We start from the raw sequence: 10,025 nt of genomic DNA, 5'->3' as shown, positions 1-10,025 counted from the left end.
CTGAAGTGGTCCTGAGCCCATTCTGGGTGTTGTTGATAAATCTATAGATATGAAATGCTAATGATATAAAAACAATGCCAACAAGAAAGCAAAATCTCCTATCATTTGTGTCATGATCTGTGTCCAACAAACTACACGGCGGCGTCATTGATTCCATGGTTCATGCAGGTTTTGTCACGGTGGAACGTATCCAATTATCGCCTCCCCTGTACATTACGTGACTAACAAGGCATAACTAGACTTAATGGCAGGCCCTGAAAATGCGCTTAATGCGAGCGCTGCTCAACTGGGCATGAGAATCATTAAACATAATCAAGGCGTTTTAAAGTTAACCAGCGGGTTGATGTTAAAAATAATCCCATTTGCACTTCACAAATTCAGTTTAGAACATCTCCCAGTAGTAAAGTGGACTTTTTTCCCCGAACACCTAAGGCAGGGGTCGGCAACCCGCGGCTCTAGAGCCGCATGCAGCTCTTTAGCGCCGCCCTAGTGGCTCTCTGAAGCTTTTTCAAAAATGTATGAAAAATGGAAAAAGATGAGGGGGAAAAAAATACATTTTTTGTTTTAATATGGTTTCTGTAGGAGGACAAACATGACATAAACCTCCCTAATTGTTATAAAGCACACTGTTTATATTAAACATGCTTCACTGATTCGAGTATTTGGCGAGCGCCGTTTTGTCCTACTAATTTTGGCGGTCCTTGAACTCACCTTAGTTTGTGTCCATGTATAACTTTCTCCGACTTTCTAGGACGTGTTTTATGCCACTTCTTTTTCTGTCTCATTTTGTCCACCACCCTTTTAACGTGTGTGAAGGCACAAAGGTGAGTTTTGTTGATGTTATTGACTTGTGTGGAGTGCTAATCAGACATATTTGGTCACTGCATGACTGCAAGCTAATCGATGCTAACGTGCTATTTAGGCTAGCTATATGTACATATTGCATCATTATGCCTCGTTTGTAGCTATATTTGAGCTCATTTAGTTCCCTTTAAGTCATCTCAATTCAACGTATATCTCATGACACACTATCTGTATGTAATATGGCTTTTAATTTGTTGCGGCTCCAGACAGATTTGTTTTTGTATTTTTGCTCCAATATGGCTCTTTCAACATTTTGGGTTGCCGACCCCTGACCTAAGGCATGGATCCTCTGCCTAAGGGTTAATTCCACTTGGGAGGTTCAACAATAATATTGTTAAAGTATAAAAACAACATTTGCAGTACGGATTAAAAACAAATAAATAATGAAAGTGATAGCATCATTGTTTTGTCTTTTTTATTCCAGTTTGTTTTGGAGGAGACATTAAGTGGAAGTCACCTCATGCAGAACAACGCTCTCGACAACAGTCCTTCAGATGTTCACGAACTGTGAGTATGACAGCTGTGCTTGTTGAAAAAACACATTTAAAAACTAAATTGTCTGGCGCTGAAAAGATAACGCATTAAAAGTTACTCTGCCGCAATTAGCGAGATAATAATCAGGCTGTCAATAATATACATGTATCTGCACTCTTCGGGTAGTCTCTGTAGTTCGCAGTTCTCAGTGAAATGAATGAATTAAATAAAAAACTTTTATTTTACTTGTGTGGAAAATTACAGTATGTAATTTGCATAATTTCATTAATGACCCTTTGCTCTAAAAAAAGGGTTGCCAGTATGATAAACAAACAGCAGGCACAGTGATAATTGTGCAGTGGCAGGTGAATTTATTGCAGTCAAATTGTATGCACTACAGAAAACCAAACTATTACAATAAAATGATTAAAAAATGTTTTTTTTAATGTATTTAAATTAGTGCTGGGAAACGATACTTTTTTAAATCACTTTTATCACATTTTTGAATTGGGATTAATCATGATGAATCACATTTTCGGATTATGTTTAATCATAATTAATCACAGGTTATTACTCGCTTGCATAGTTCAAATTAACATAAAAAAAAAGAGTCCAATATTTGGACAAAAACCCAAAAAGATGCAATTTTATTAAATTGGGATTAATCATGATTAATCACACTTTCCAATTATGATTAATCATATTTAATCCCAGTTTATTACTTGTTAGCATAGTTCAAATTAACATAAAAGAAAAAAAAGAGTCCAATATTCGGACACAAATAAAATTTTATTGAATTGGGATTAATCATGATTAATCACACTTTTGAATTATGATTAATCATAATTAATCCCAGGTTATTACTTTTTTTTAAAAATTGAATTGGGATTAATCATGATTAATCACAATTTCAAATTATGATTAGTCATATTTAATCACAGGTTATTACTCGCTTGGATAGTTCAAATTAAAATAATAAAAAAAAGAGTCTAATATTTGGACACAAATACAATTTTATTGAATTGGGATGAATCATAATTAATCCCACTTTTGAATTATGATTAATCATAATTAATCACAGGTTACTACTCGTTTGCAGAGTTCAAATTAACATAAAAAAAGAGTCCAATATTCGGACACAAATAAAATTTTATTGAATTGGGATTAATCATGATTAATCACACTTTTGAATTATGATTAATCATAATTAATCCCAGGTTATTACTTTTAAAAAAAGAGTCCAATATTTGGACACAAATACAATTTTACTGAATTGGGATTAATCATGACTAATCACACTTTCGAATTATGATTAATCATAATTAATCACAGGTTACTGCTTGCTTGCATAGTTCGAATTAACTTAAAAAAAAAAAGAGTCCAATATTTGGAAACATTTTTTTTTTTTAAATTGAATTGGGATTAATCATGATTAATCACAATTTCAAATTATGATTAGTCATATTTAATCACAGGTTATTACTCGCTTGGATAGTTCAAATTAAAATAATAAAAAAAAGAGTCTAATATTTGGACACAAATACAATTTTATTGAATTGGGATGAATCATAATTAATCCCACTTTTGAATTATGATTAATCATAATTAATCAAAGGTTACTACTCGTTTGCAGAGTTCAAATTAACATAAAAATAAGAGTCCAACATTCGGACACAAATAACATTTTATTGAATTGGGATTAATCATGATTAATCACACTTTTGAATTATGATTAATCATAATTAATCCCAGGTTATTACTTTTAAAAAAAGAGTCCAATATTTGGACACAAATACAATTTTACTGAATTGGGATTAATCATGACTAATCACACTTTCGAATTATGATTAATCATAATTAATCACAGGTTACTGCTTGCTTGCATAGTTCGAATTAACATTAAAAAAAAGAGTCCAATATTTGGACACATTTTTTTTTTTTAAATTGAATTGGGATTAATCATGATTAATCACAATTTCAAATTATGATTAGTCATATTTAATCACAGGTTATTACTCGGTTGGATAGTTCAAATTAAAATAATAAAAAAAAGAGTCTAATATTTGGACACAAATACAATTTTATTGAATTGGGATGAATCATAATTAATCCCACTTTTGAATTATGATTAATCATAATTAATCACAGGTTACTACTCATTTGCAGAGTTCAAATCAACATAAAAAAAGAGTCCAATATTTGGACAAAAACCCAAAAAGATGCAATTTTATTAAATTGGGATTAATCATGATTAATCACACTTTCCAATTATGATTAATCATATTTAATCCCAGGTTATTACTTGTTAGCATAGTTCAAATTAACATAAAAGAAAAAAAAGAGTCCAATATTCGGACACAAATAACATTTTATTGAATTGGGATTAATCATAATTAATCACACTTTTGAATGATGATTAATCATAATTAATCCCAGGTTATTACTTTTAAAAAAAGAGTCCAATATTTGGACACAAATACAATTTTACTGAATTGGGATTAATCATGACTAATCACACTTTCGAATTATGATTAATCATAATTAATCACAGGTTACTGCTTGCTTGCGTAGTTCGAATTAACATTAAAAAAAAAAAGAGTCCAATATTTGGACACATTTTTTTTTTTTAATTGAATTGGGATTAATCATGATTAATCACAATTTCAAATTATGATTAGTCATATTTAATCACAGGTTATTACTCTCTTGGATAGTTCAAATAATAAAAAAAAAGGGTCTAATATTAGGACACAAATACAATTTAATTGAATTGGGATCAATCATAATTAATCCCACTTTTGAATTATGATTAATCATAATTAATCACAGGTAACTACTCGTTTGCAGAGTTCAAATTAACATAAAAAAAGAGTCCAAAATTTGGACAAAAACCCAAAAAGATGCAATTTTATTAAATTGGGATTAATCATGATTAATCACCCTTTCCAATTATGATTAATCATATTTAATCCCAGGTTATTACTTGTTAGCATAGTTCAAATTAACATAAAAGAAAAAAAGAGTCCAATATTCGGACACAAATACAATTTTATTGAATTGGGATTAATCATGATTAATCACACTTTTGAATTATAATTAATCATAATTAATCCCAGGTTATTACTTTTAAAAAAAGAGTCCAATATTTGGACACAAATACAATTTTACTGAACTGGGATTAATCATGACTAATCACACTTTCGAATTATGATTAATCATAATTAATCACAGGTTACTGCTTGCTTGCATAGTTCGAATTAACCTAAAAAAAAAAAAGAGTCCAATATTTGGACACATTTTTTTTTTTTTTAAATTGAATTGGGATTAATCATGATTAATCACAATTTCAAATTATGATTAGTCATATTTAATCACAGGTTTTTACTCGCTTGGATAGTTCAAATTAAAATAATTAAAAAAAGAGTCTAATATTTGGACACAAATACAATTTTATTGAATTGGGATGAATCATAATTAATCCACTTTTGAATTATGATTAATCATAATTAATCACAGGTTACTACTCGTTTGCAGAGTTCAAATTAACATAAAAAAAGAGTCCAATATTTGGACAAAAACCCAAAAAGATGCAATTTTATTAAATTGGTATTAATCATGATTAATCACACTTTCCAATTATGATTAATCATATTTAATCCCAGGTTATTACTTGTTAGCATAGTTCAAATTAACATAAAAGAAAAAAAAGAGTTCAATATTCGGACACAAATAACATTTTATTGAATTGGGATTAATCATGATTAATCACACTTTTGAATTATGATTAATCATAATTAATCCCAGGTTATTACTTTTAAAAAAAGAGTCCAATATTTGGACACAAATACAATTTTACTGAATTGGGATTAATCATGACTAATCACACTTTCGAATTATGATTAATCATAATTAATCACAGGTTACTGCTTGCTTGCATAGTTCGAATTAACCTAAAAAAAAAAAGAGTCCAATATTTGGACACATTTTTTATTTTTTTTAATTGAATTGGGATTAATCATGATTAATCACAATTTCAAATTATGATTAGTCATATTTAATCACAGGTTATTACTCGCTTGGATAGTTCAAAAAAAAAAAAAAAAAGAGTCTAATATTTGGACACAAATACAATTTTATTGAATTGGGATTTATCATAATTAATCCACTTTTGAATTATGATTAATCATAATTAATCACAGGTTACTACTCGTTTGCAGAGTTCAAATTAACATAAAAAAAGAGTCCAATATTTGGACAAAAACCCAAAAAGATGCAATTTTATTAAATTGGTATTAATCATGATTAATCACACTTTCCAATTATGATTAATCATATTTAATCCCAGGTTATTACTTGTTAGCATAGTTCAAATTAACATAAAAGAAAAAAAAGAGTTCAATATTCGGACACAAATAACATTTTATTGAATTGGGATTAATCATGATTAATCACACTTTTGAATTATGATTAATCATAATTAATCCCAGGTTATTACTTTTAAAAAAAGAGTCCAATATTTGGACACAAATACAATTTTACTGAATTGGGATTAATCATGACTAATCACACTTTCGAATTATGATTAATCATAATTAATCACAGGTTACTGCTTGCTTGCATAGTTCGAATTAACCTAAAAAAAAAAAGAGTCCAATATTTGGACACATTTTTTATTTTTTTTAATTGAATTGGGATTAATCATGATTAATCACAATTTCAAATTATGATTAGTCATATTTAATCACAGGTTATTACTCGCTTGGATAGTTCAAAAAAAAAAAAAAAAAAGAGTCTAATATTTGGACACAAATACAATTTTATTGAATTGGGATTTATCATAATTAATCCCACTTTTGAATTATGATTAATCATAATTAATCACAGGTTACTACTCGTTTGCAGAGTTCAAATTAACATAAAAAAGAGTCCAATATTTGGACAAAAACCCAAAAAGATGCAATTTTATTAAATTGGGATTAATCATGATTAATCACCCTTTCCAATTATGATTAATCATATTTAATCCCAGGTTATTACTTGTTAGCATAGTTCAAATTAACATAAAAGAAAAAAAAGAGTCCAATATTCGGACACAAAAAACATTTTATTGAATTGGGATTAATCATGATTAATCACACTTTTGAATTATAATTAATCATAATTAATCCCAGGTTATTACATTTAAAAAAAGAGTCCAATATTTGGACACAAATACAATTTTACTGAATTGGGATTAATCATGACTAATCACACTTTCGAATTATGATTAATCATAATTAATCACAGGTTACTGCTTGCTTGCATAGTTCGAATTAACATAAAAAAAAAAGAGTCCAATAGTTGGACACATTTTTTTTTTTTTTTAATTGAATTGGGATTGATCATGATTAATCACAATTTCAAATTATGATTAGTCATATTTAATCACAGGTTATTACTCGTTTGCAGAGTTCAAATTAACATAAAAAAAGAGTCCAATATTTGGACACTAATACCATTTTATTGAACTGGAAATAATCATGATTAATCACACTTTCAAATGATGATTAATCATTACTCGCTTGCATAGTTCAAATTAACACACACACACAAAAAAGAGTCCAATATTTGGACACAAATACAATTTTATTGAATTGGGAATAGTCATGATTAATCAGACTTTTGAATTATGATTCATCATAATTAATCACAGGTTATTACTCGCTTGCATAGTTCAAATTAACGTTAAAAAAAAGTCCAATATTTGGACACAAATTATATTTTATTGAATTGGGATTAATCATGATTAATCACACTTTCAAATTATGAATAATCATAATTAATCACAGGTTACTACTCGTTTGCAGAGTTCAAATTAACATAAAAAAGAGTCCAATATTTGGACAAAAACCCAAAAAGATTCAATTTTATTAAATTGGGATTAATCATGATTAATCACCCTTTCCAATTATGATTAATCATATTTAATCCCAGGTTATTACTTGTTAGCATAGTTCAAATTAACATTAAAGAAAAAAAAGAGTCCAATATTCGGACACAAATACAATTTTATTGAATTGGGATTAATCATGATTAATCACACTTTTGAATTATAATTAATCATAATTAATCCCAGGTTATTACATTTAAAAAAAGAGTCCAATATTTGGACACAAATACAATTGTACAACTGAATTGGGATTAATCATGACTAATCACACTTTCGAATTATGATTAATCATAATTAATCACAGGTTACTGCTTGCTTGCATAGTTCGAATTAACATAAAAAAAAAAAGAGTCCAATATTTGGACACATTTTTTTTTTTTTTAAATTGAATTGGGATTGATCATGATTAATCACAATTTCAAATTATGATTAGTCATATTTAATCACAGGTTACTACTCGTTTGCAGAGTTCAAATTAACATAAAAAAAGAGTCCAATATTTGGACACTAATACCATTTTATTGAATTGGAAATAATCATGATTAATCACACTTTCAAATGATGATTAATCATTACTCGCTTGCATAGTTCAAATTAACACACACACAAAAAAAAGAGTCCAATATTTGGACACAAATACAATTTTATTGAATTGGGAATAGTCATGATTAATCAGACTTTTGAATTATGATTCATCATAATTAATCACAGGTTATTACTCGCTTGCATAGTTCAAATTAACGTTAAAAAAAAGTCCAATATTTGGACACAAATTATATTTTATTGAATTGGGATTAATCATGATTAATCACACTTTCAAATTATGAATAATCATAATTAATCACAAGTTATTACTCGCTTGCATAGTTCAAATTAACATAAAAAAGGGAGTGCTGATTGGAGTAAGCATTGCCCTGGAAGATACTGGAGGCCGTTCAAGGTACCCCAAAGCTGCCACAAATGATTCAATGTTGGGGCAGAGCTGTGGGCACTTAGACTTTTGTTGTCTAAATCACAAACTAGATAACATCTTAGAAAAGCTGTCTGCTCTGCAAAGAGAAGTATGGTGAATTTAAGGAACAGAGATAGACAATAACATTAAATTGTTTTAATTTGTTTTTGCTCGCTCAAACACAAACATTCTAATCTGGATTGTTTTCCCTGGCTGTAAGGACGTGGCAAGGTCGGTGCTTCAAGACCGCCCCCCAAAATTCCTTCCCCGTCTTTAACGGACACACACCTGTTGGTTGCGGACTTTTGTTGGCTGTGTTATTGCTATAACACTCTGCGAGCACCAAGGTCGAGGAACAAAGGCGACTCTTCAGGCTTACACACACAAGCCAAATACAGCCACGGAAAATAGACGCTACACTCACAAGGGCCCCGACCACTGCATCCCAAACCTTTGTTGCTTCACCGTCCAAAGGTATGATGGACAACAAAGCAGTGCCCCTGTTGACAGCAGCTTCGGGCCGAATGCATGCCCCTTTCCCCCCCTCGTTGCAAGTACTGAGTTGTGTGTCGTAATACGTGTATATGTGCTATGCTCCAGGGTTCATACTGTATACTTAAAATGCTGTTTTGCAAGGCTAAAAACTGAATTCTCTCCTATTCTATTTTTGACTGTACTTGAATGTATATTAGACCTTATTTATATTATTCTGCACCTGAAGGCTAAATACTGACTGGATAAACTCTATCCTATTCCATTTTGACTATACTTGAATCAGAGGGTACAATGCATATATTAAACTACAAAATAGTCATTACTTATATAATTCATACTTAAAATGCTGTTTTGCATGGCTAAAAACTGAATCCTCTCCTATTCCATTTTGACTGTACTTGAATGTATATTAGACCGTATTTATATTATTAACATGTAAAAAAAAATGCTACTTGCACTGCTGTCTTTTTGCACAGGAAGAATAGTGATAGGACAATTCTATTCGTTTCCATTCATCCATCTATCTTCTTCCGCTTATCCGAGGTCGGGTCGCGGGGGCAGCAGCCTAAGCAGGGAAGCCCAGACTTCCCTCTCCCCAGCCACTTCGTCCAGCTCCTCCCTGGGGATCCCGAGGCGTTCCCAGGCCAGCCGGGAGACATAGTCTTCCCAACGTGTCCTGGGTCTTCCTCGTGGCCTCCTACCGGTCGGACGTGCCCTAAACACCTCCCTAGGGCGGCGTTCGGGTGGCATCCTGACCAGATGCCCGAACCACCTCATCTGGCTCCTCTCGATGTGGAGGAGCAGCGGCTTTACTTTGAGCTCCCCCCGGATGGCAGAGCTTCTCACCCTATCTCTAAGGGAGAGCCCCGCCACCCGGCGGAGGAAACTCATTTCGGTCGCTTGTACCCGTGATCTTGTCCTTTCGGTCATAACCCAAAGCTCATGACCATAGGTGAGGATGGGAATGTAGATCGACCGGTAAATTGAGAGCTTTGCCTTCCGGCGCAACTCCTTCTTCACCACATTGGATCGATACAGCGTCCGCATTACTGAAGACGCCGCACCGATCCGCCTGTCGATCTCACGATCCACTCTTCCCTCACTCGTGAACAAGACTCCGAGGTACTTGAACTCCTCCACTTGGGGCAGGGTCTTCCCCCTCAACCCGGAGATGGCACTCCACCCTTTTCCGGGCGAGAACCATGGACTCAAACTTGGAGGTGCTGATTCTCATCCCAGTCGCTTCACACTCAGCTGCGAACCAATCCAGTGAGAGCTGAAGATCCTGGCCAGATGAAGCCATCAGGACCA

The 10,025-nt window shown here is 31.8% G+C and overlaps 1 long non-coding RNA gene across 1 annotated transcript; it reads left to right on the top strand.

The window, feature by feature from the left end:
* The first annotated feature begins 563 nt into the window (after nucleotides 1-563).
* On the top strand, nucleotides 564-9,146 carry LOC133649072 (uncharacterized). Its single transcript, XR_009825978.1, has 3 exons — nucleotides 564-824; nucleotides 1,289-1,371; nucleotides 8,440-9,146. It is a non-coding gene; the product is annotated as an uncharacterized LOC133649072 (long non-coding RNA).
* The last annotated feature ends 879 nt before the right edge of the window (nucleotides 9,147-10,025 follow it).

This window comes from Entelurus aequoreus, linkage group LG01 (assembly GCF_033978785.1).
Source record: "Entelurus aequoreus isolate RoL-2023_Sb linkage group LG01, RoL_Eaeq_v1.1, whole genome shotgun sequence".
NCBI classification, from domain to species: domain Eukaryota; kingdom Metazoa; phylum Chordata; class Actinopteri; order Syngnathiformes; family Syngnathidae; genus Entelurus; species Entelurus aequoreus.
The sequence above is the reverse complement of the archived record's forward strand: the minus strand, read 5'-3'. Positions and strand labels throughout refer to the sequence as shown.